This window comes from Delphinus delphis, chromosome 11, assembly GCF_949987515.2.
Source record: "Delphinus delphis chromosome 11, mDelDel1.2, whole genome shotgun sequence".
Classification (NCBI taxonomy): Eukaryota; Metazoa; Chordata; class Mammalia; order Artiodactyla; family Delphinidae; genus Delphinus; species Delphinus delphis.
Window position 1 is genome coordinate 76,974,934 of NC_082693.1, and position 24,515 is coordinate 76,999,448.

At 39.2% G+C, this 24,515-nt stretch overlaps 1 protein-coding gene across 8 annotated transcripts in view; it reads left to right on the plus strand.

Moving 5' to 3' along the window:
- VEZT (vezatin, adherens junctions transmembrane protein) overlaps positions 1-24,515 on the plus strand; it is a 104,142-nt gene that overhangs the window by 9,560 nt on the left and 70,067 nt on the right. The gene's annotated exons all lie outside the window — the stretch shown is intronic.

Genomic DNA, 24,515 nt, shown 5'->3' on the forward strand with positions numbered 1-24,515 from the left:
CTCTTATCCATTGTCATCCACGACCTTTGGTTTTGCCCTCTGAGAACTTATTCTTCATCTCTTAGCACTCCATTGCCTCATATGAAATGGGTTTTAAAGTATACCTTTCTTGGGGACTGCATACCTTTCACAGCCTGATTCCTGCTGGTGTAGGTTGTGGACCGAAGAGTTGCTTTAAAGGTTGAATATGAGTTTTTGCAGGGTATTGGTTTCTTTAGCAGTGTAGTTCCCTGAAATGTAGTAGATTTCCAGTCTGTTTGCTTGTAGGCAGTTTCATATACAAGTAACCACAGTTAAAGAGCACATTTAGACCAAGCTCTTAAATCCGAAGTCTGTAGATTGTATACTGGTTCTGTTTTGGACTTTTTCAACATCATGGCATCATCTGCAATAAGAGGCTTGGGTGGAAACGTATCACCCTTAATTAGATCTTAGCAGCTGGACTGGTTCCCATTATTTTGAAGGAGGGTCTTCGGAAAGGCTTCAGGCTGCCAGCTTATTTCCTGCCTTTTGGCTTTTCCAGCCATGAGAACACTGCTCCCCCCCACCCCATTACCATTTTCAGTCAGCTGGAATCTCAGGCCACAGGCAGAGACACCCTTCTTTTGCAGAGCTGAAAGCTTGTTAGGCACATGGTTTGTCTTTCAAGGTACAAATATTACAGTGGCAGTAGTTTTTTAAAATGTTTTGCCATTTGGCTGGAATGGGTCATTAGCTTTTTAACCTGCAATATGTTTCCTTGCCATCTACCATTTGACCTCTACTAAGCCTGTGCAGTGTATTTCAGGTTAACTGTCCACTGTCTCTTCCACAACTGCCTCTGCCTTACTGGTAAGCTGGAGAATACATATTGGAATACTGCTTTAGAAACATTTTGCATCCACAGCTTTGTTTACCAGCAAAAAAAAAAAAAAAAGGTCAGCAAGAAGTGAATCTCTGCTTCCTTCCAAATTGGGAACCCTCATTTATATCTAGAACCCTAGCTGCAAGATAATTTGGAAAATATCACATTTAGCCTTTCCATCCCTTTAATACAGGAGTCATACTAGGAAGGAATGTAGTATAGATGCTGAACAAACCAGCCCACCATATCCATCATAAGACCTAACCTCCCTTCTCCTAAGAAAGTTTAACTGGGATATTTTTATTTTTTAATTTTTTTTAACATCTATATTGCAGTATAATTGCTTTACAATGTTGTGTTAGTTTCTGCTGTATAACAAAGTGAATCAGCTATACATATACATATATCTCTTTATCTCCTCCCTCTTGCGTCCTCCTTCCACTCTCCCTATCCCACCCCTCTAGGTGGTCATAAAACACTGAGCTGATCTCCCTGTGCTATGCAGCTGCTTCCCACAAGCTATCTATTTTATGTTTGGTAGTGTATATATGTCAGTGCTACTCTTCACTTCATCCCAGCTTCCCCTTCCCCCTCCCCGTGTCCTCAAGTCCATTCTCTACAAATGCATCTTTATTCCTATCCTGCCCCTAGGTTCATGAACCATTTTTCTTTTTAGATTCCATATATATATGTTAGCATACGGTATTTGTTTTTCTCTTTCTGACTTACTTCACTCTGTATGACAGACTCTAGGCCCATCCACCCCACTAAAAATAACTCATCTTCGTTTCGTTTTATGGCTGAGGAATATTCCATTGTATATATGTACCACAGCTTCTTTATCCATTCATCTGTTGATGGACACTTAGGTTGCTTCCATGTTCTGGCTATTGTAAATAGAGCTGCAATGAACACCGTGGTACATGACTCATTTTGAATTATAGTTTTCTCAGGGCATATGCCCAGTAGTGGGATTGCTGGGTCGTATGGTAGTTCTATTTTTAGTTTTTTAAGAAATCTCCATACTCTTCTCCATAGTGGCTGTATCAATTTACATTCCCACCAACAGTGCAAGAGGCTTCCCTTTTCTCCACACCCTCTCCAGCATTTATTGTTTGTAGATTTTTTTTTTTTTTTTTTTTTTTTTGCGGTACGTGGGCCTCTCACTGTTGTGCCCTCTCCCACCGCGGAACACAGGCTCCGAACGCGCAGGCCCAGCGGCCATGGCCCACGGACCCAGCCGCTCCGCGGCATGTGGGATCCTCCCGGACCGGGGCACGAACCCGTGTCCCCTGCATTGGCAGGCGGACTCTCAACCACTGCGCCACCAGGGAAGCCCTGTTTGTAGATTTTTTGATGATGGCCATTCTGACCTGTGTGAGGTGATACCTCATTGTAGTTCTGATTTGCATTTCTCTAATGATTAGTGATGTTGAGCATCCTTTCATGTGTTTGTTGGCAATCTGTATATCTTCTTTGGAGAAATGTCTATTTACGTCTTCTGCCCATTTTTGAATTGGGCTGTTTGTTTTTTTTGATATTGAGCTGCATGAGCTGCTTGTATATTTCGGAGATTAATCTTTTGTCAGTTGCTTTGTTTGCAAATATTTTCTCCCATCCTGAGAGTTGTCTTTTAGTCTTGTTTATGGTTTCCTTTGCTGTGTAAAAGCTTTTAAGTTTCATTAGGTCCCATTTGTTTATTTTTGTTTTTATTTCCATTTCTCTAGGAGGTGGGTCAAAAAGGATCTTGCTGTGATTTATGTCATGGAGTGTTCTGCCTATGTTTTCCTCTAAGAGTTTTACAGTGTCTGGCCTTACATTTAGGTCTTTAATCCATTTTGAGTTTATTATTGTGTATGGTGTTAGGAAGTGTTCTAATTTCATTCTTTTACATGTAGCTGTCCAGTTTTCCCAGCACCACTTAATTGAAGAGCCTGTATTTTCTCCAACCTTTGTGTACTCTTGCCTCCTTTATCAAAGGTAAGGTGACCATATGTGCATGGGTTTATCTCTGGGCTTTCTATCCTGTTCCATTGTTCTATATTCTGGTTTTGTGCCAGTACCATACTATCTTGATTACTGTAGCTTTGTAGTGTAGTATGACGTCAGGGAGCCTGATTCCTCCGGCTCCGTTTTTCTTTCTCAAGATTGCTTTGGCTATTTGGGGTCTTTTGTGTTTCCATTACAAATTGTGAAATTTTTTGTTCTAGTTCTGTGAAAAATTCCAGTGGTAGTTTGATAGGGATTGCACTGAATCTGTAGATTGCTTTGGGTAGTAGAGTCATTTTCACAATGTTGATTCTTCCAATCCAAGAACATGGTATATCTCTCCATCTGTTTGTATCATCTTTAATTTCTTTCATCAGAGTCTTATAGTTTTCTGCATACAGCTCTTTTGTCTCCTTAGGTAGGTTTATTCCTAGGTATTTTATTCTTTTTGTTGCAATGGTAAATGGGAGTGTTTCCTTAATTTGTCTTTCAGATTTTTCATCATTAGTGTATAGGAATGCAAGAGATTTCTGTGCATTAATTTTGTATCCTGCTACTTTACCAAATTAATTGATTAGCTCTGGTAGTTTTCTGGTAGCATCTTTAGGATTCTCTATGTATAGTACATGTCATCTGCAAACAGTGACAGTTTTACGTCTTCTTTTCTGATTTGGATTCCTTTTATTTCTTTTTCTTCTCTGCTTGCTGTGGCTAAAATTTCCAAAACTATGTTGAATAATAGTGGTGAGAGTGGGCAACCTTGTCTTGTTCCTGATCTTAGAGGAAATGGTTTCAGTTTTACACTGTTGAGAACAATGTTGGCTGTGGGTTTGTCATATATGGCCTTTATTATGTTAAGGTAGGTTCTCTCTTTGCCTACTTTCTGTAGAGTTTTTATCATAAATGGGTGTTGAATTTTCTTGAAAGCTTTTTCTGCATTTGTTGAGATGATCATATGGTTTTTATTCTTCAATTTGTTAATATGGTGTATCACATTGATTGATTTGCGTATGTTGAAGAATCCTTGCATTCCTGGGATAAACCCCACTTGATCATGGTGTGTGATCCTTTTAATGTGCTGTTGGATTCTGTTTGCTAGTATTTTGTTGAGGATTTTTGCATCTATGTCAATCAGTGATATTGGCCTGTAGTTTTCTTTCTTTGTGACATCTTTGTCTGGTTTTGGTATCAGTGTGATGGTGGCCTTGTAGAATGAGTTTGGGAGTGTTCCTCCCTCTGCTATATTTTGGAAGAGTTTGAGAAGGATAGGTGTTAGCTCTTCTCTAAATGTTTGATAGAATTCTCCTGTGAAGCCCTCTGGTCCTGTGCTTTTGTTTGTTGGAAGATTTTTTAATCACAGTTTCAATTTCAGTGCTTGTGATTGGTTTGTTTATATTTTCTATTTCTACCTGGTTCAGTCTTGGAAGGTTGTACTTTTCTAAGAATTTGTCCATTTCTTCCAGGTTGTCTCTTTTATTGGCATATAGTTGCTTTTAGTAATGTCTCACAATCCTTTGTATTTCTGCAGTGTCAGCTGTTACTTTTCCTTTTTCATTTCTATTTCTGTTGATTTGAGTCTTGTCCCTTTTTTTCTTGATGAGTCTGGCTAATGGTTTATCAATTTTGTTTATCTTATCAAGGAACCAGGTTTTAGTTTTACTGATTTTTGCTCTTGTTTCCTTCATTTCTTTTTCATTTATTTCTGATCTGATCTTTATGATTTCTTTCCTTCTGCTAACTTTGGGGTTTTCTTGTTCTTCTTTCTCTAATTGCTTTAGGTGTAAGGTTAGGTATTTTTTTTTGAGGTGTTTCTTGAGGTAGGATTGTATTGCTGTAAACTTCCCTCTTAGAACTGCTTTTGCTGCATCCCATAGGTTTTGGGTCATCGTGTTTCCATTGTCATTTGTTTCTAGGTATTTTTTGATTTCCTCTTTGATTTCTTCAGTAATCTCTTGGTTATTTAGTAGTGTATTGTTTAGCCTCCATGTGTTTGTATTTTTTACAGTTTTTTTTTTCCTGTAATTGATATCTAGTCTCATAGCATTGTGGTCGGAAAAGATACTTGATACGATTTCAATTTTCTTAAATTTACCAAGGCTTGATTTGTGACCCAAGGTATGGTCTATCCTGGAGAATGTTCCATGAGCACTTGAGAAGAAAGTGTATTGTCTTGCTTTTGGATGGAATGTCCTATAAATATCAATTAACTCCATTTTGTTTAATGTGTCATTTAAAGCTTGTGTTTCCTTATTTATTTTCATTTTGGATGATCTGTCCATTGGTGAAAGTGGGGTGTTAAAATCCCCTTCTATTATTGTGTTTCTGTCAATTTCTTCTTTTATGGCTGTTAGCACTTGCCTTATGTATTGAGTTGCTCCTATGTTGGGTGCATAAATATTTACAATTGTTACACCTTCTTCTTGGATTGATCCCTTGGTCATTATGTAGTGTCCTTCCTTGTCTCTTGTAACGTTCTTTATTTTAAAGTCTATTTTGTCTGATATGAGAATTACTACTCCAGCTTTCTTTTGATTTCCATTTGCATGGATATCTTTTTCCATCCCCTCACTTTCAGTCTGTATGTGTCCCTAGGTCTGAAGTGGGTCTCCTGTAGACAGCATATGTCCAGGTCTTGTTTTTGTATCCATTCAGCCAGTCTGTGTCTTTTGGTTGGAGCATTTAATCCATTTACATTTAAGGTAATTATCGATAGGTATGTTCCTATTACCATTTTCTTAATTGTTTTGGGTTTGTTTTTGTAGGTCTTTTCCTTTTCTTGTGTTTCCTGCCTAGGGAAGTTCCTTTAGCATTTGTTGTAAAGCTGATTTGGTGGTGCTGAATTCTCTTACCTTTTGATTGTTTGTAAAGGTTTTAATTTCTCCATCGAATCTGAATGAGATCCTTGCTGGGTTGAACAATCTTGGTTGTAGGTTTTTCCCTTTCATCACTTTAAATATGTCTTGCCAGTCCCTTCTGGTTTGCAGAGTTTCTGCTGAAAGATCTGCTGTTAACCTTATGGGGATTCCCTTGCATGTTATTTGCTGCTTTTCCCTTGCTGCTTTTAATATTTTTTCTTTGTATTTAATTATTGATAGTTTGATTAATATGTGTCTCGGTGTGTTTCTCTTTGGGTTTATCCTGTATGGGACTCTCTGCGCTTCCTGGACTTGATTGACTATTTCCTGTCCCGTGTTAGGGAAGTTTTCGACTATAATCTCTTAAAATATTTTCTCAGACCCTTTCTTTTCTTCTTCTGGGACCCCTGTAATTCAAATGCTGGTGTGTTTAGTGTTGTCCCAGAGGTCTCTGAGACTGTCCTAAATTCTTTTCATTCTTTTTTCCTTATTCTGCTCCCTGGCAGTTATTTCCACCATTGTATCTTCCAGCTCAGTTATCCATTCTTTTGCCTCAGTTATTCTGCTATTGATTCCTTCTAGAGTATTTTTAATTTCAGTAATTGTGTTGTTCATCACCATTTGTTTGCTCTTTAGTTCTTCTAGACCCTTGTTAAATGTTTCTTGTGTTTTTCCATTCTGTTTCTGAGATTTTGGATCATCTTCATTATCATTTCTCTGGGTTCTTTGTCAGGTAGTTTGCCTATTTCATCTTATTTGGTCTTGTAGGTTTTTACCTTGTTTTTTCGTCTGTAACATACTTTTGTCCTTTCTTTCTTTTTTTTTTTTTTTGATGGGTGGGGCTGTATTCTTGTCTTATTGGTTGTTTGGCCTGAGGCATCCAGCACTGGAGTTTTCAGGCAGTTGGATAGAGCCGGGTCTTGGTGCTGAGAGTAGGACCTCCAGGAGGCCTCACTCCAGTTAATATTACCTGGGGCTGAGGTTCTCTGTTAGTCCAGCAATTTGGACTAGCAGCTCCCACCACAGGAGCTCAGGCCCAACCTCTGGCCTGGGAACCAAGATCCCGCAAGCTTCATGGCATGGCAGAAAAGAAACAAACAAACAAAAAAAAGGTGTAGTACAATATGAAAGAATAAAAAATAAAATTAGAAAGATAAAATATATATTAGGAAAAATAAAAATATAATTGAAACAACAGCAACAAGGTAAAATAAAACCACAACAGAAAAAAGAAAAATAAAGTGGGGGGTGGGGCAGGGAGAAACAAGCCAAAAGGAGAGGACAATAACAAAGTATAAAGAATAAAATAGGGCTTCCCTGGTGGCACAGTGGTTGAGAGTCCACCTGCCGATGCAGGGGACACGGGTTCGTGCCCCAGTCCAGGAAGATCCCACGTGCCGCTGAGCCTGTGCGTCCGGAGCCTGTGCTCCGCAACAGGAGAGGCCACAACAGTGAGAGGCCCACGTACCGCAAAAAAAAAAAAAAGAAAGAAAGAAATAAAATTAGAAAAATAAAAGATTTATTAGGAAAAATATAAATGAATCAACAGCGAGTCAGCAAGGTAAAATAGAACCCCAATCTAAATGAGGAAAAAAGAAGGGGAAAAAAAAAGCCTTGGCTATGGGGATGGAGTTTAGGCAGGGGCAGGGTTTAGGGTGGGGCGGGACCTAGGCGGGTGGTGGGGGGCGACGTTGAAGCGTGAGGTGGGGCCTCTGCTTAGGACCTGCTCGGAAGGGGAGGGGCAGCTGTGGAAAGGGGGGCCTCTGGAGTGTGGAGTTCCAGGGTTTGGAGGTAGAGCCCTGGGTGAGGGTGTGGGGGAGGGGGGGGCTTGGGCCCAGCACGTTGGATGGGGTCTCCAAGTGTAGAGGTGGGGCCCTGGGTTGGGGTGTAGGGGCAGGGCTTGGGTTCTGTGGGGCAGTAGGGAGGTTCCGAGGGCAGAACATCAGGCCCAGGAGCCCAACAGGCTCCCCGGTGCCTAAGTGGACAGGGAAAGCGCTGGCCCCGTTCCTTTCTGTTCCTTCGTGCCCCTCCCCCACCATCTCCCCCAGGGAACCCCCATTGCTGCTGGACCCCTAACCATGGGTGGGTCTGGCTGGGTGTAGGAACTCCTCCCCTCCCCCAGCACCCCCTCAGGGTCCAGCCTTTACTTTTGCTCCCCATTCCCTCCCTCCCGCTCCCTCAGGACCTGCACGGCTGGAGGGGGCCTAGGTGGGCAGAGGATCAGGCCCGATCTCAGCAGGTTCCTGGGGGCCCAAGTGGGCAGGGGACACCTGGCCACACTCCCTTTTGATCCTCTGGTCCCCCAACTTACCCCTTCGGGTGTGGGATCCCTTCCCCTTCCCCAGCCGCCCCTCAACGTTGCCAGTCCCCTCCCACCTCCACTTCTTCTCTCCCTTCACACACCCCCACGCCCCATTTCCTACCTGGTTGCTGACAGTTCTTCCCTTCCCCTTAGGTGTCCGTGGTCCCGTACCGGTGCCTGGTAGGTCCCCTAGTTGTGTGGAGACATGAATTCCACATCCTCCTAGTCCGCCATCTTGACTCCACCCGCAACTGGGATGTTTTTAGTATACGGTGTAATACTGTTATTTTAATGATTTTCAGAATCGGAAATCAGACTCGTTTATGTCTTAAAACTAACTCAGAGAGTCATGTGCTGTGTTAAAATTTTAATTTTGAATCAAGCAAAGTTTTGGAAACTATTCTAATCACATCCTTTCCCTATTTAAAACCTTTTTGAAATGGCTTGGTTTAATACCAATTTCCTTGATTATTGGTCAATTTTACTATCTTCTAATCTTGGTCTTTTGTATTCTCCCTCCAGAAGTCACCTTTGAGTCCTCCTAGTCTGGAAGGACTGGGGATGGTCTGAAAGAAAAGGAAGGAAGAGTGAGGTTCCCAGGCCCAACTTCTGGTCCTCTGGCCCTTGCCCTAGAATCTGACCACTTTCATTTCTTCAAGGCTAGATTCCGTATATATCTTCAAAGTTAGTTCCTTTATCTTGGAGCCTGACTACCCCCTGGAGACTGAAGTGGGAAGGACAACATAACCTCACACTCAGGCTGAGCAGCAACAGGACAAAGTTTAGAAAATGATGGACTCCATATCTAACGTGGGTATTAAGCAAGATAAATACTGATACCAGTGTTGTCATTTTGCTCTGTTATTGTAATTTCTAATTAAGATGTTTTGAGAGTAAAAATTCTCTAGTCACCTTAGGAGACTAGTTCTGATATTGCTCATTCATAGCTGTTGGATTTTTTCATCATAGATTAATTGCAGAAATTTTGAGTCATTTATCCTATCTTGAATCCTTCTACTCCTAGAGGGAAGAGTACCTGAAAATAAGAACTAATTATTTAAAGGACTAATATTTCTGCCTCTTTGCATTATTTGTAGTGCATCTAAACCATTTTTTGGTAACTTTCTTAGAGGGACAGTGTTGTTCTCAAGGGACTTTTTTACTCTATGAACTCTCCATCCATGGTAACCCTTTTCTGTAGTTGAATTCCTTTTGATATTTGTTGAAATTCATTCTTTTTTCCCTTGTTCATGACTGGGGAAAGTAACTGTTCAGAACGGGGAAAGCCCCTCTTGTCTTGACTTCTTTCCCTCCTTCATCCTTCTCAGTAAATTATTAAATGTTAACCCTTTGTTGGCAGTGTGTTCAGCTTGGCAGGTTTAGCTTCCCCTGACCCTCAGCGCTAAATCAGTCAAATGAATGTGAGATGGCTCTCACATAATCTCCCACATTTAAAAGAAAGTTACAAAAAAATCCTCTCTTGCTTGAAAGATTCTCCTTTCTTTATATTTTTAAAGGTTATTTTACATCTCTAAAGAACAGTAGGCATGTTTTATAAGTAACGTTTGTAGATTCTTTCCTACTTGCAATAGTGATTTGACTAATGGAAGGAAATTGTTTTCGTCTGTGTATGTATACATTGACAGTATTTGCTATTTTGACAATGGAGCTTGCTGTCTGGAAAAATGATACATATAAAATTGTAGGTATTGTTGTGTCATCTTATTTTTCCTTAAAATGCATTTTCAGTTACCCGTAGTACATAAAGCTTTACAGTTGTATTTTGTAATTTACTTCTGAATAGCAGCTGAGATCAGAAGCATAGCAAAATTCCTGCTTTTATCAGTATCTGTAATAGAAAGGAAATTTATTAATGGAGATATTAAATCTGAACCTATTGACATACAAGATTGACCATTAAGTCCAAAGCTAGTTTATTACCACATATGCAAGAATAAATTTGTTTAAAATGAATTGTACAAATTTTTCTTGAGGGACAAGTCTTTGCTTTTTTTCTGTCTGGGTCATGTTGTTTCTACTATTTTGGCTTCATCATGTATCCTCAGAGCTCCAATATAGATTTTAACATTTTAAAAAATATGTAAACATCACAAAAGGTAGTAAATTAGTCTCTCTCTCTTTTATGTATTTTTATTGCATTTATTAGAATGCAGGTTCCTTTGTCTCAAGCTATGATACACAGTTCTTAAATTACTTTTAATTACTTATGTAGCTATATTAATAGCTTTCTTTTTTTTAATTTATTTATTTTTATTTATTTTTTATTTTTTTATTTTTTGGTTGTGTTGGGTCTTCGTTGCTGCACGCAGGCTTTCTCTAGTGGCGGCTAGTGGGGACTAGTCTTCTCACTGCGGTGGCTTTTCGTTGTGGAGTATGGCCTCTAGGCGCATGGGCTTCAGTAGTTGCAGCACACGGGCTCAGTAGTTGTGGCTCGCGGGCTCTAGAGTGCAGGCTCAGTAGTTGTGGCGCACAGGCTTAGTTGCTCCGCGGCATGTGGGATCTTCCCGGACCAGGGCTCGAACCCGTGTCCCCTGCCTTGACTGGCGGATTCTTTAACCACTGCGCCACCAGGGAAGCCCTACAGCTTTCATTTTTTGAAAACATTGTGGAAAGGGAACTAGACTAGTAATCAAGAGACTAAGATTGATTAGCAATGATATCTTGAGTGAATCACTTAATTTCTCTAAAGCTTGTTTCCCATCTGTTATAAAGGAGTTATACCAGATCATCCTTTAGTATTAAATTTTTCTTGAATCTGGTAGGTTGGTTTACTAAATGACAGTAGGCCCCTAGGGGCTTCCATTAATTAGGAAATACAGGAAGAGATTCTGCTCATTTCCTGTCTGCTTTTATTTTTTTATTTATTTTATTTTATTTTATTTATTTATTTTTGGCTGCATTGGGTCTTTGCTGCTATTTGGGGGCTATTCGGGGGCTATTCTGTTGCCAAGAGCGGGCTTCTCATTGCGGTGGCTTCTTTTGTTGCGGAGCGTGGGCTCTAGGTGCACGGGCTTCAGTAGTTGTGGCACATGGGCTCAGTAGTTGTGGCACATGGGCTTAGTTGCTCCGCGGCATGTGGGATCTTCCCGGACCAGGGCTCAAACCCATGTTCCCTGCATTGGCAGGCGGATTCTTAACCCCCATGCCACCAGGGAAGCCCTCCAATCTATTTTTAGATCAAAAACCTTGGCTCAATTTTAGTTTTCCTGGTTCTCTACCAGGTGTTCTCTGAGTTCCCAGGAGCAAATCATGCCTTAAGGAGTTAGGAGAAAAGGCCCAAAGCTCAGTGTACTCCACAGGGCTATAGTGTTAGTGTACTGACTTCATTGCCTCTGGATTTTTAGAGTATTGCTATCACATGTATTGTTACTCCCACTACAGAAGATCGAATGCCTATTCATCTTTATTTGAAATATTTGAGGACATCCTTTATTTTTAAATCCACTTTGTAATTTATTTTGCTGACAGAATCTGGCCAACTATATCCTATTGTGGGATTTTGCTGATAAATCCACAATCGTTAACCTCATATCTCTTTAACACGTTTATTAAAGTGGATTTTCTACTTTAGTATATATTTTGCCATGTTCTTTTGGTTTTACTTTTCCTTGCAGAATCTCCCTGATGATAGGGAATAATGAATCATTTTGAGATAAAGACCTCCCCTCTGTCTCTTAACAGAACCACAAATTCTGTCTCCACCTTTTTTATTATTATTATTATTTGGAATAAGGAAAAAAGAAAATAAGGTTGGATGTGATCTAATAATGTCCAAACCTCATTTTAATGTTTACTGCACGTTCTTCTCACACCCAACATTTTGCCAGTGTGTTTAACCTGGCTCTGATTTTTTTTCTAACGCAGTTAAAAATGATAGTTTTCCTTTCTCATCTTGCTTCTGCTGTACATTCAGTAAGTGCCCAATATATGCCAGTTGATGAACCATATACTGAATAACATTAAGGGTAGCCTAAGAACTAGAGAGAGCTCAATCAGGATCACTTTCTTCTCTTTCCTTAGTTAAGACCAAGTCACTATTGCTCTTTGTTTTTAATCAGTTGAACCTATAAGCTGTGTGAGTTTTCTCCCTTTGCATCTCTTCATCTTTCTTTTGATGAATATGTTTTGTTTTGGACTAGATGCTATTGTACTTAAGTATATTTGTACTATTATATAGGAAAAATGTAAAGTTAATGTTTTTAAAGCTTTTTGTTGTTTATAACATTTCATGAAAGATTAATTGGATAGGATGAATTTCTATTGGAAAATATCAGAAGCCTGCAGCCAGGAAAATTTATGAATATATGTCTTATCTGCTGTTGGTTTTTAAAAAAAACCTAAGTAAATGTAAATATTAAGTAATATTCTCTAATGGTATTTTTTAAACACCACTATCCCTATTACTACTTCTGCAGTTATGGAGTAATACTGAGTGGCACTGAAGAAATTATGTTCAGGTTTTTTCAAAGAACTGCTTCTGATAGGAAAATGCTTAGTAATGATGAAGACACGCCCTCCAGTACAGTGGCCATTTTGTACGGTAGTGCTGGAGAAACAAGTGGGAACCATCAAAGAAAGAAGTGTATGGATCAAAGGAATATGGTCAAGAGGCAGTAAATTTTTCCTCTAGGTCAAGCAGAGAAATTAGAACTATGCTGCCTGTGAGTAGTTTAATTCATTGGACCAATTTTAAAGAACCCTTTTAGCTTACTTAATCTTTTTAAGTTTTATGATTAGATTTTGCTTTGCTGATAATGAGGAACAATTAAATTAACACATGGATTTGGGGCTTTTGGAATAGTAATTTAGAAGTTATACTGAAATGTGTATACTCCAAAAAGTATTTCCTGTTATTTTATAATATCTTTAATTTTGCAAGGTACTTTTCTATGATATTATTCAAGGTTTAAGGTGGGGGGGCAATAAGTAGTTATTTTTAAATTATACTTTGTGATTGTCTACTGATTAAAGATAAGTGAAAGGTCTATAGAAATTCTGTATATTGGCATTATAATTAATAGTAGTGGAGAAATTTATTTCCCTTTGTAGGGTTTTGTTAACTGTGACGGTTTTAGCTCTTTATATACCAAAAGCTTCTTCATTAAAAATAGAGAAAATAGCTACCTTGTGTAATTTGGTAATGACAGTCTTGTCTTCCTCATCAGCTTATTTTGTGGGGTTCTGCAGTTAGCTGGGAAGAAATAAGGAAATCATAGCAACTGACAACGGGAGTTCATCCTTTTCAATCATATTTTCCAAAAAAAATGCTGTTCTATATTGATAATCACATTTAGACCTACAGCTTCAAGCAATATTCAGATAAAAGACTTTTAAAATATTTTAATAGCTAATAAATAATTGTTTTCAGGCAAATATTCTCCATCAGATTCCTTTTACAGATATCTTTTTCCTTAAAGATTTTGTTTTGAATAAAAGATCTTTTAGAGGTTCTACTGGTATGATAGAAACTTTTTAAAGTATGTAACTTAAATTATAGTAGTTTTTTCCTGAAGAAACTAAAAATTGATACAGACTTTTAAAATAAAGTTACCTGTAAGTAATTTGATAAATTCTATTAACAAGGGAATGGAAATTAAAGGCTTCTAAGCACAGATTTATATCATTGTAAAGTCTTCATTAACAGTTACTTCTACATCACACAATTTCAGGTTTCTATGCCAGTGCTTCCTGCCTCCTACTACCTTCTGTTAGTAGCTAACTATTTTCCTATTGCTTTTTGTGTTTAATATAGACTTGCAGAGATCACATAACATCTGATAGTAGTTAGCATTTTGCTTTGATATAGTACTGATGCTGTAAATAAAGGAACTGTGTAATAGTCAAGTAGATCATTAGTTTTGATATAGAAAAGTGCTCGGGATCATTCTATTCATTTGCTAAATTAAGAATTCAGCATCTTTTTAATCAGACCTTACGTTGGGCACCTTTTTCCACACAAATAACACACATGAATATATTGTCATTGTAATAACACTCTACCCTTTCAAACCACTTTTAAGTCCAGCTCATCGGATTTTTAAAACAAGATTCTTTGTAGCCAGCTTCTAGGCTTGTGTAATCTGAGGCAAATGCATATGAATTATCGCTCATCTGAAAGAGAAATGATTGGTAATAAATGTAGATATTATCGGGAGACTTATCCTGACCTGTTTTGAATTTTCTAACTTAATCTGTTAAGTAATTTAAAAATTACAAGTTCTGTTTCTGGTTAAAAAATATGCAAACTATACAAAATACTATATTAGACCAAGTTAATGAACTTATTTACTTTAAGTTATTTGCAATGTAGTGGAGTAAATAACAGCTTTAACTCTGTCAGGCTGCCTAGGTTCAAATCCTGGCTCTACCATTTACTGTTTCTGTGACCTTGGCCAAGTTACTTGGTCTCTCTGTGCCTTAGTTTCCTCTTATCTTAAATGAGTTCTGCCATAAAAGGTTATTGTAAAGATGAGAGTTAGTACATAAAAATGCTTAGAACAATGCCTGGCAGTGTGGTTACTCAGTAAATGTTCAGTGCTGCTGTTCGGGGAGGAATTTGTGGGGAAGGAATCAACAAACAGATGAGAGTCTACACTGATCATCCTCTTGTGAGAAAAAAGTGCAGCTGGTAGCATCAAACAGAATTAGCAGCCTCCACTAACATTTCCAAACCAGAGGTAAACACTGCTTTAGCCTGAGAAATGGGCAGAGGGAGCAAGTCAAGGGCTATTTCCAGATGTCCACTACCTATGGCCCCCATAGCCTGTGGGAAACTGGAACCCTGGAATGAGTAAACAGAAAAATCATGGAGCCTATAGATCATAAGAATACCAATTCTGTGAAGTTTTGGAGGAGCTGCCATTTTCTAAAATATACTCACAGGAAAAAAAATCCAGATTTGTTTTCCGGATTTAAGAGACTGTAGTTCTGTGAAACTTAGAGCCACCAGTGAAAGGGGAATAATTTCAGATGAGGACAGCCTCAAGAGAGGGGGGGAAATATATAAGTGAATTAAAAATTGTACCATGCAGGGTCTGCATTTTAGACCTTACAGAATATAAAATCTGACATATATTAGCCATCTCTTTACTTTCTGTATTCTGATGCATTTAACAACTTGGAGCCTTGCTGACCTTGGAGGGATTGCGCCTCCCAGGTTACTAAATGATAGTACACTACTCACCTGGCTACTATCTATCTGCCTAATCATACCGGGGTCAGGTACCAGACCCTACTAGGGACAGGCCCTATGCTCCAGAGACTGCTGAAATCATCCATTTCGCCAGCCTTAAGCCTGCTTACCTTGCCTTGCCCATTCGCCCATTCCTTCCCACAGAAAGCACAATAAAGGCTCTCTCCCATAATTTCCCTCCTCTCCCTCCTGACTGACCCTGGTGCTGCCCACATGCCCATCCCTCCCTTGTGGCACAACCTGCTCCCTTCTCTCGGGATCTGTGAATATAACAAACTGTCTTTCCAATGGCAGTTGTCTGCTGATCTGTTGGCCTCACCACACCTGTACAATAAAACCTATATTTTAGGGGCTTCTCTGGTGGCACAGTGGTTAAGAATCCACCTGCCAATGCAGGGGATATGGGTTTGAGCCCTGGTCTGGGAAGATCCCGCATGCTGCGAAGCAACTAAGCCCGTGGGCCACAACTACTGAGCCTGCGTGCCACAACTACTGAAACCCGTGCTCTGCAAGAAGAGAAACCCACACACCACAACGAAGAGTAGCCCCCCACTCGCCGCAACCAAAGAAAAGCCTGCACACAACAATGAAGACCCAGTGCAGCCAAAAATAAAGTAAATAAATTTTTTTTAACCTGTATTTTAAAATAGTAAGACAAATTTGTGAGAGAAGGGTTAGTGGTTCCTTTTAGGTCTCAGGCAATTTTGTGTTATGGTTAAGGGTGTAGGCTTTGGACTCAGACCAGCTAGCTTCACATTCTGCTGGGTGACCTTGGACAAGTTATTTAACCTCCATATACCCCAGTTTCCTTCTAAAATGGGGGTGGTAGTAATAATACCTCTTTAGAAGTTCGTTGTTAGGAGTAAATGAGGTATTATAAAATATGCTTAGCTTAATGTTTAACATATAATAAACTCAACAAATCTTAACTATTTTTACTGTTACTCTTATTATTTTCCAGCTTCACTCTCTTCTAAAATATTGATCTCTCTTAGGGCCCTCTTGTCTTCTTACACTATGTGTTATCTTTAGCTGATCTCATTTACTCCATGTGTTTCCATACCTATATGCTATTGTATGGGTTTGCCACCATACCTGTTTGCCAAAAAATCTATTCATTCAGACTAGGCCACTCTCCTGCTCTCCAAATATTTTAGGTCCAAGTTACTCACATTTGAATATCTCACAGGTGCCTGTAACTCATTGCCTCCCTCTTCAGACTTGTTCCTCTGCTGCTATTTTATATTTCAGTAAATAGTACCACCTACTTGTTCAAACCAAAAATCTAGGAGTCATCTTAGTCATCTCTATTGACAGCCACTTTCAATCATAAATGGATACCAAATTTGGGGGGAAGAATTCACAAACTAAAGAATGCTTATTACATTTTGGGAGAAGGCGTAGGGATTAGGGGTAGGAAAAAAAGTTTTTTCACATTTTATATCTTTTTGTACTGTTTGAATTTTTAATTTAAAAACAGTAAGAAAAAAATCCATAAAGTTGAGCTGTTGAACTCAGTTTCCTTTTATAGGTAAAGCAAAGTTAACTTTTCCTTGAATATATTCTGGGAGAAGTTAATGGTAGAAAATTACTATAACTGTAGTTAGTATAGTAGGTGCTCAATAAATATCTGGTTAGTGGTAGATGAACAAATGATGATTGCCATTTAAGTTTCCCTTTTGCTAAATTTTTCTAGTGGAATGCTGTTAGCAGTCAATCACTAGCATCTAGAAGACAGAGCAAATAGTTGATGAGGAGCCAGAATCAGAATTTGGCCAGTAGTTGTTGCAGACTACAGATTGCTTTTCTAAAAAGGTATATAACTCTTCTGAGAGAGCTCTTCTGGGGAAGAGAAGGAGAGTGTCCAGAGGGTACATCAGGATTAGTTTGGAAAGAGCATCTTAGGGTTCTGCTGGCTGTTTTCTCAGCCTGATGCAGGTGCTTGCTTGTGGGCCTATAGCATTGACAGGTGTGCCAGTAGCCAAAGGAAACCACTTCTTAGTAAGATGCCATTTGTGGAAGAAGCTAAATTTATTTAGATATCTAACTTTCCTAGTTACATATGTGGCCCAGTTAGTCACATATATATTTCTTATATATAAGAAATATATATGTTGAGACCCCAACAGAAATTTTTTAAAAGGAAATTATTTTATTGGAAAACTGAGGTTCAGTTAGACGAACAAGAAGTTCATTTAGAAATAATCTCCTAATATAACCAAGTGCTGTAATTATTTTGGTTTTATATAATATTGGTGGCTGGTTAAAATTTTAATGCATAAACTCTGATACAGTTATTTTGAAGGTAACTTATTTCACTGTTGGAGAGCCTATTGAGTTTTTAGATTGCAAGTCATGGAAAAATAACTAATTTTCCATTTTGGTTTTTGAATCATTTTCCCAAAGTAAGAAGTAAGTAATGAAAGCAGCTGCTGGGTTACTTATTTGGGGGGAATTTTTTCAACCTGTGATTCCTTATACTCTAAAACAGGGTTTCTCAACCTCAGCATTGTTGACAGTTTGAGCTGCATAACTTGTGGGGTTACTACTCAGCATTTTCCTTGGTACTGTTGAAAGCCGAGTGTACCATGGTTTTTTTGGGGGTTTTTTTGGGTTTTTTTGTGGTACGTGGGCCTCTCACTGTTGTGGCCTCTCCCGTTGCGGAGCACAGGCTCCGGACGCGCAGGCTCAGCGGCCATGGCTCACGGGCCCAGCCGCTCCGCGGCATGTGGGATCTTCCCGGACCGGGGCACAAACCCGTGTCCCCTGCATCGGCAGGCGGACTCTCAACTACTGCGCCACCAGGGAAGCCCCGTACCATGGTTTTATCAGAAGTGTCATAGGATGAAACTTTTTTAGCAAAGACCTCACCTGTTTTGTTTTCTCCCCTGTGCCTACATATTACCTGCTACATGGAGGATATTTAATTAGTATTTATTATTATGAGTTGTCTAATTCTGCCAGGTTTGGCCTACTCTTCCCTTTCTGGGCTAGAACCTGAACGGTTACAACTTGTTCTATCCGTAAGGGTTTAAAGCGGTTTAGGATAGCAAACCTAATAATAAAAGCATTTTACTCGTCACCTCCATTTCTGCACCAGTTAATCTTCCTTTCTAAATACAAACCAGCAATAATGGTACTGGCACTTCTATAGAATGCACCATGAATCATGCAGAAAATAAACAATGCATTAAAATACATTCAAACTTGATCCATTAGTGTGGGATCTGATATCTTGGGGGGAGCATGAAGTGCAGGTAGTCTGGGACTTAAAGAGTCATTTTATTGCAGTGCTTGTTCAGCAAAAATATTGGGGTTTCCTGTCTATTTTTGTTTATTTTTCTTACAAAAATATATTTCAGTTATCAGAACAATCTTAGCACAACCAAGGACTGTTGGCATTTTTTCACTGAGCAAAATTCTTTCTGGTGCTATGATGTGTGTTTTCTGTCAGCTAAAATTTACAGGAATAGTGAACCACAAGGATTTCCTGAGGAGAAGCTCCCACATGCTGTGTCTGGGATTTCTCATATTTCTTTTGGCAACAGTAACATTCTCCAATACTACAGAATTACAGTTTGAGTCCAGTGCTAATAATTTCTCTTCAAGAAAACAACTTAACTGAAACATTTGTGGTTCTGTTTCGCTTGAACCAAGGAAAAAGTTATAACAGAGAAAATTACCTATCACCACCTACTCTGCCTTACCCTCCACACACACACAAAAAAGTCTCTTTCTAAAGCTGGATCAACCTATAATAATACTCATTATATGAATCATAGAAATTTCTGTGTGTTCGTTTTTACGCCTAATAGCTGCAAACCTCCAAATATAGTGGTTAAGGCTGTTGCAGTAGGGAGCCTCACCTTGCTGTAAAAGAAAAAGTATTTTATATTGGGTGATCATGTTTTATACGAAGACATTATTTGCCTCTTTCTCATTCTGACATGCATGTGCAGAGTATGAAAAGCTAATCAATATGGTTTCGTATTGCCTGTTAAAATTAACCTTTTCAAAATTATCACTTGTCGGGGCTTCCCTGGTGGCGCAGTGGTTGAGAATCTGCCTGCTAATGCAGGGAACACGGGTTCGAGCCCTGGTCTGGGAGGATCCCACATGCCACGGAGCGACTAGGCCCGTGAGCCACTACTACTGATCCTGCACGTCTGGAGGCTGTGCTCCACAGCAAGAGAGGCCGCGATAATGAGAGGCCCGCGCACCGCAATGAAGAGTGGCCCCCGCTTGCCACAACTAGAGAAAGCCCTCGCACAGAAATGAAGACCCAACACAGCAAAAATAAATAAATTAATTAATAAACTCCTACCCCCAACATCTAAAAAAATAATAAATAAATAAAATAGTTGGGTGGGAAGATATCACTCTTCATTTTAAAAAAAAAGTTATCACTTGTCAAGTTTGGTATGGCTATTCTTTGATAACACAGTTATCAGAAAAGACTTAAAATACTCCTCCATTTCCAACTACATATCTGTTTAAGGTCTGATTTTCTTTATATACTTCATCCAAAATAAAAAATTACAACTGATTCAATACAGAAGTGGATATAAGAATCCAGCTACCTCCTGTTAAGGTAGACTTTAAGAGATGTGCAAAAATATAAAACAGTCCACTCCTAATAAATTTCTTTCATTGTGGAAAAAAATTTTTCATTAAAATTATGTTGTTTACATAAATTTATAATGGGTTTATTGTTATTTTAGGTAAGTTAATAAATGTTTCAATTTTTTAGTTTCAATTTCTAATATGGTAAATATTGTTAGACAGCCACATAAACAGAAGCTCTTTGAGAGCTTCAATAATTTTTAAGACCATAAAGGGGTCTTGAGACCAAAACAATTTGAGAACCACTGGTCGTGATTTGGTTATCTGAGATCTTTCAAATAGTGCACAGGTTATTTGGCAGTTTCAGAGAAAAAGATAATTTTATCTGCCAGACATTTTTAAATTTAATATAAAATAATAACTTTACTAAAAATCCCTTTGCATTCTTAAAAATTGCTTATGTGCTACAAGGTCTATCATTGTTCTTCTTGGCTAATGTTCAGTTTGTTAACCAAAGGATGTTTGTTTTTCATTTGTGTGTTATCATTGGTTAAATTTTTTTAATTAATTTTGGGCTGCGTTGGGTCTTTGTTGCTGCGTGCAGGCTTTCTCTAGTTGCGGCGAGCGGGGGCTGCTCTTCTTTGGCGGTGTGCAGGCTTCTCATTGCAGTGGCTTCTCTTTGTTGCAGCACATGGGCTCTAGGCGCACATGGGCTTCAGTAGTTGTGGCACACAGGCTCAGTAGTTGTGGCTCACGGCCTTAGTTGCAGTGCGGCATGTGGGATCATCCCGGACCAGGGCTCAAACCTGTGTCCCCTCTTAACCACTGCGCCACCAGGGAAGTCCCATCATTGGTTAAATTTAAAATTTTCTTTTGGCTCAAAGGTGATTGAATCGTAAAAGTGGAAATAAAATAGTAAAATAAATGCTACAACTCAGAATACTATCATAAACATAGTACAGCTTTAGTGTTCATATAGTCTGAGTTTATATGTGTTAGAAAGTGATATGATTTGCATTAACAGCCAAAAAGAGAAGAGTGCAGACATGAAATACGATGATGACTGGAATTAACCTTTTATTGGACCTGCAGTACCTTCATCCCTTGTCTCCAGAGGTGGTCTACTCTGAAATTTTGCCAAAAACTTAGTTACATAAAGTCATGAAACAAAGTACAATGATGGCCTTGGCAAGCCAGAATTTTCCAGAACTGTAAAACAGTGCTTTCTAGGCTGAAAGTGATGAATTCTATCACTAAAGATGAGGAAGGAACCAGAACTACTAAGGCATCATTCATAGTTGCGTAGCACAAATGGGTATGTATGTCACACCTTTGACCAGAAGCTTATGAACCAGCCAAAAAGTTATTGAGAAGTTTTTTTTGGAGAAAAGTCAGAATAAGTTACTGGTAGAATTACTATCAAAAGACACTGTTGGGGCTTCCCTGGTGGCGCATCGGTTAAGAATCCACCTGCCAGTACAGGGGACACAGGTTCAAGCCCTGGCCTGGGAAGATCCCACATGCCGTGAAGCAACTAAGCCCGTGCGCCACAACTACTGAGCCTGTGCTCTAGAGCCCATGAGCCACAACTACTGAGCCAACGTGCCACAACTACTGAAGCCTGTGCGCCTAGAGCCCGTGCTTTGCAACAAAAGAAGCCACGGCAATGAGAAGCCCGCGCATCACAACAGAGTAGCTCCCGCTCACCGCAACTAGAGAAAACCTGTGCACAGCAACGAAGACCCAACACAGCCATAAATAAATAAATAAATAAATAAATATTTTTTAAAAAAAGACACTGTTGGACATTATCAGTAGTACACAAGGTAAACAATTAATGCTGCTGTTTTGTGAAATATGAAATAGCAAGTGTTCCAGACTATGGTGATCCAAACTGTGTATGCTCTTAATGTGTAAACAAAAAGGGAGAACAAAGTATTCATTGTATCTCTTCTGTGTAATCACTTCTCAAAAATCTGTGTTACAGATACTCCATTTTGTTATTTTGTGAGCTGTGACATAAGCTGGAAAATGAAGGGATATTGTGGTCAGTGCTGACTTAGCATCAGCTAAGTGTGCTGTAAAGAAGGACATTACAGTTTGAATAAAAAGAGGTTTGGGGGCTTCTGGTGGCGCAGTGGTTGAGAGTCCGCCTGCCGATGCAGGGGAAACGGGTTCATGCCCCGGTCCGGGAAGATCCCACATGCGGCGGAGCGGCTGGGCCCGTGAGCCATGGCCGCTGAGCCTGCGCGTCCGGAGCCTGTGCTCCGCAACTGAAGAGGCCACAACAGTGAGAGGCCTGCGTACCACAAAAAAAAAAAAAAAGAAAAAAAGAGGTTTGGCCCCATCCCCAGACCCCAGGCCTCCTCCCAGAGAACAATTAGCAGGCAAGAGTGTACCTCATGATCTTATGAGTTGGGAGTCAACAAACTAAGGCTGTTGGGCCAATTTGTATTCCCTCTGTGCCTTTTTATATGGCTGGTGAATAAAGAATGGTGTTTTACGTTGTTTTTTGTTTTTTGTGTTTTTTTTTTTTTGGCGATACGTGGGCCTCTCACTGTTGTGGCCTCTCCCGTTGCGGAGCACAGGCTCCGGACGCGCAGGCTCAGCGGCCATGGCTCACGGGGCCCAGCCACTCCGCGGCATGTGGGATCTTCCCGGACCGGGGCACGAACCCGTGTCCCGAACCCGTGTCCCCTGCATTGGCAGGCGGACTCTCAGCCACTGCGCCACCAGGGAAACCCGTTTTACGTTTTTTTAATGGTTGGGGAAAATATCAAAAGAATGATATTTTGTGATGCATGAAAATTATAAAGTTTGGTATTTCCATAAATAAGGTTTTACTGGAACATAACCACATTCATTGGTCTATATATTGTCCGTGGCTGCTTTCACACTACTGCAACGGACTTGATGAGTTGCAACAGAGACCATATGGCCTGCAAAGCCTAAAATATTTACTATCTGGCCTTTTACAGAAGAAGTTTGATGACCCTTGAATTAGAGTAACTCCACTTTGATCCATCTTATTTATTGTTCTTCCCCATGGGAGTTCATTTGAAGAAAGGGTTCTACTGCCTTAAAAACAAGTTTTGGGTTTTTTTCTAAAGTATGTAACCTTTTCCAAAGGTCAGCCCAAAGAGCTAGCGTTCTTGTTCTTTTGCCACTCTGGGGGCAGACCAGGGTGGGGTTCACAGTTCAGTTTGAAAATACAGATTGGGTAACTCAAGGCAATATTTGAAGATACATTATGGGTGATGAAAAAATTAACCATTTGTGCCACCAGAGATTTTAAGTCTGATAACAGGGATAAGACAGTAAATTCTTCCTGCTTATTTTTAAAATTTTTGCATATTTTTCTCAAAAGAGAAATTAAACATAGCTTAAAAGGAAGGCATCTGACTCATCTTCCTGTTCCCTCAAATTAATAGCCAGTGAATTGCTACCAGTCCAGCAAATTCCCACTCTTCCTCATTTTTCCATACTCAAAGATATATTCCCTAAAAGTGTTGGTCTAATTTAGCTACCTCTCCTCTGTTTCCATAGCAACCAGTACATTCCTGTAATTATTAATTTGCTTCCTGTCTCTGTACTAAACTATAAGTAAGCTTCTTTGGTGTCTTCCTCTCTAAACACAGGAGGGAGTATTTGTAATTTTAGGTAATATAGCACAATATTTCAGAGCACTGGCTTTGGAGTCAGACCTATCCAGCTTTCTCTAGCTGAGTGAATCTTTCCTCATCTATGAAATGGGAATAACAGTAGTAATGATGATGGTAATTTAGTTTGTTGTAAACCTTAACTGAGACGATGCATGTAAAATGCTTAGTTGAGGTGTTGCCACATAGCACTATGTCATCTGAGTGGCTGTTGTTATTGTATCTCTAATATCTGACATAATGTCTTTTTTAAGTATTAAAAATCTTGTTGAATGGAATCAAGGTTTATTTTAAACATTTACCAACTTTGTGCTTTAGAAAAGGCTAAAAGTTAAAATTAAAACTTGCCACTTATCTAGAAAGAGTTGTCCCATGGATTTTCATTCAATAGTGATGATGATGTTTCTGTTTGATGTTCTTTTTTTTTTTTTTTTGGTCTGTTCCAAAACCTGTGCTCTTTCCACATAGCTCTTATAAAGTTGAGGTATAAATTGAATGCTTACTATGTGCCAAGGACTGTTCTAAATGCTTTATATTTATTTAGTCCTCGTAAGAACCCTATGTGTTAGGTATTAGTTATTATTCCTGTTTTTAGATGAGACAGCCAAAGCAGAGAAGGATTATAATTTGCCATGGGTTACCAAGCTAGTAAGAGGCAGAATTGGGATTTGAATCCGCAGTCTGACTCCAGAGTTTGTGTTCTTAACCTGCACAAACCTACCTCTCTTATTTGCTATATGCTTTATATAGCCATATTTTAGGTAACTTTCTTGGAGTTTTAAGTTTGTTTACAGTGCTGGCATATGATACATAATACTCATTTGTGCCTGAATGAATTAATCAATATGATGGTATGATAAATTTATATTTGATATAGTATGATCATTGATTAATTCTTCTTGGCTTCAAGTAATAACTATTTTTAACTGTAGGTCCTTTTCGGAGCTATCTTTAGCCAGGATTAGCTATTATGAAGCAATCTATTCTAATACTACAAAAATTTGGACAAAGAAATTGCTTAACAAATCTACTTATATTCCTGAATTCATTTTTTCTTGCTGGTACTCACTCAAAAGAAAAAGTCTGTGTT